General features: G+C 35.8%; 1 non-coding gene across 1 annotated transcript; it reads right to left on the reverse strand.

Moving 5' to 3' along the window:
- Window positions 1–125: 125 nt before the first annotated feature.
- TRNAT-AGU (transfer RNA threonine (anticodon AGU)) lies at window positions 126–199 on the reverse strand. Its single transcript has one exon. It is a non-coding gene; the product is annotated as a tRNA-Thr (tRNA).
- Window positions 200–3,095: the final 2,896 nt, after the last annotated feature.

The following is a 3,095-nucleotide window of genomic DNA, read 5'->3' on the forward strand; positions in this document are numbered from 1 at the left end:
TGAAATCAAATTCACGTGATACTTATATATATATATCCATCCGAAGCATTCATTAATTCTTTCCTGAGTCAAATTCGGACTTAGATTAAAATGTAAAACTAAATAAAAAAAACAGCTTTACGCGAAGGCACTGGCGGGATTCGAACTTACGATCTCCTGTTTACTAGACAGGCGCTTTAACCAACTAAGCCACGGCGCCACACTTCTGTGAAAATGAGTGAAAGTAAACTTCTGACCAGCGTGGGTTTTTTACTAGGAACTTCGTGATCAGTTTCGCTTGCATTGAATTTCCCTGGTTGTTGTCTTTTTATAACGAAATTTTAAGTTTCCTTGGATGAATCTTAGATACATTACAATGTATACATAAAAATATATACATAAAATATATAAAAAAGTCGATTTTAGACTAAAAAATGAAATTTTGGAAGAAGAGACAAAATTTTCGAAGAATCCATTAGAAGCATTTATTAATTCTTTACTGTGCCAAATTCACCTATTGATGGAAATATAAAAACCAATCCAAAAACGGGATCACTCAATGCCACCGGCGAGATTTGAACTCACGATTACTAGACAGGCGCTTTTACCAACAAGGTGCTTTTAGCCTTGGGTTCCGTGAAAATGAAAGAAATTAATTTTCTGACTAGTATGGGTTTTTAACACGTTGAACGCCACTCTAATTTTACATGGCTTGCCCATCTGGCCACGGTAAATGACTACAAACTAAATTTGCAAATATTAGACGGATTTTGCTATTTTTTTAGAAGGTATATCATGACATATCTGTTCGTTCGTTCGTTGTTGTAGAACTGAGCAACTGAGGCCTAAATGGCCCTTATCCCATTCATCGCCTTGACAATTGATGCATTTGGCCGGAAGGGAGAGAGGCTTCATGCACTGGTAGGTAAAATGTGCTTCTGCACATTTCATGCAATCTGGATCACTTGAGCATGATTTCTGTGTATGTCCAAATTTCTGGCACTTGTAGCATTGGATGGCGTAACGCCCTCCGTTAAATTTCTAAATTTCTCGATCATAACATATCTGACAAAAGTGGTGAATTAAATAAGCCTACGAATTATGTAGAATAGATGTAGAATTATGTAGAATTATGAAAATCTACTAAATTGAATTTATTAAACCAAGAATCACAATAATTAAGCAAATTTTGAATAAATTTTCTGTAATTACGTAAAAGAGTTTAAATTTTATAGTTCCATATCATGTTATACGCTATCAGCCAGCTGTTTTTCGCGGCTTATGTGAAAGGTCAGTGTCAGCAAGCGGTGGCAGACGCAGCCTAAATGCAATTTTAGTGTCAGCCACCGGTGGTTGACGCAGCCTTAATGTAATTTCAGTGTCAGCCGGTGGTTGACGCAGCCTAAATGTAATTTCAGTGTCAGCCACCGGTGGTTGACACGGCCTAAATGGTAAGTCCAGTGTCAGCCACCGATCAGCTCAACGTGTTAATCAGGAACCTCTTGATCAGTTTCGTGTGCATTGAATTTCTCTTGATGTAATCTTCTGCTAAAGTAAGGTCAATTTTGCTTAGATTAAGCTTGAAAGCATTACAAAGTATACAAAAATATATACCAATGACAATTCTAGACTCAAACTAAAAAAAGTTTTGCTAGATATAAAATTATTATGCTACGCTTGTTATTATTATCTTATGACATTATGACGTATATTGAAATATATGCAAATAATCTACTTTATAGGGATTTCCTGGTGTTCCTGGTCTACGAGGAGAACAAAGACTTGTTGGATTTCCAGTAGTTTATTAAATAAATTTAAAATATTAATATACATGTTAAAATATAAAGCGATGCTGCTTCCATCTTAATTTATCTATGTAAACAAAAACACGTATATATATGTTTTTGTTATACTACGGATCAGCAGGACCTGGAGGACCACATGGAGTATCTGGATCATTAGGTGAAAAGGTATTTGTTCATGCATTTTAATCATGTATTGAACCATATTTTCACAATAATTTGTTTATTATCTAATTAATATATTTGTTACGGTTAAAAGTAATAAATCTTGATATTATGCTTTAAATTATAATAATATCTTTAAAATTTCGATTTATTTTTTATATATCCTCATATCTATTGAGGAATGAAAATTTTCGAAATCTTGAGTTCTTAAATTTTAATTAAGAAATAACAAAAATATTAGTGTATGGATTACGGCTATTATCTATAATCGCTGTTTATTATTTTTAATAATCGGATTACTCACGGGAAGTGAGTTCCATTGTTCGGTTTATCTCTACTAATGTTTTTTTAAGATTAAATGTTACTGCCTGGTGCACATTTCCCTCTATGCCTTACACTGATATTTGTAAGGATAAATGCCACTAGCCGGTACGCATTTGCCCGGTATACCCTATCTTGATGTTTTTAAGAGTTAAGTGCCACTACCCAGTTTACTGAACATTGAATACACTGATGTTTGTTCAGATTAAATGCCCCTGCCCCCAGGGGCGTACGCAAGGGGGGGGGGTTTAGGGGTTTAAACACCCCCTTGAGCTCAGACAAAGTGAATTTTCAAAATAATACTGACAGAAACAAAAATTTCAGTAGAAATTATGCTGGCTATTATTTTTTAAGACTANGAAAGTAGGAGTAAAGGGAGAGGAAAATGAAGGGAGGACAGATCACTAGGGTACCCCGGGGCGTGACTCCTTGTGTTTACCTAAAGAAGGTAAACCCCCTCAGGGGGGTTGTATTTTTGAAACCAAATTCACGTGATACTGTTACGGGCGAGCCCCGATCACTGGTTCCTTTCTGTCCTGCCAGTCGCGATAGTTTTCGAGACTGGCTGGCATTCGCGAGGTCTGGAATCCTAGACGTTCGTCGTCTTTGAGACAATTCGAGAATTTTGTAGATGCGGTTAAAAAAAATTATATAAAAGGGGGTTACATTTATTTTCGATTTTAGTCAGACTAAGAGTTATCTCTGCCGCTTGTCCTTCGGAGCTTGTTTCTAAATCTGTTTTGTTTTGGAGACTCTGTGCTCGTTGAAGTTATTCATTCCAGCTCGAAACTTTGAGATCGTAGCTTAGTGGATAGAAAATAATGAGTT

This window comes from Parasteatoda tepidariorum, chromosome 5 (assembly GCF_043381705.1).
Source record: "Parasteatoda tepidariorum isolate YZ-2023 chromosome 5, CAS_Ptep_4.0, whole genome shotgun sequence".
Taxonomy (NCBI): Eukaryota; Metazoa; Arthropoda; class Arachnida; order Araneae; family Theridiidae; genus Parasteatoda; species Parasteatoda tepidariorum.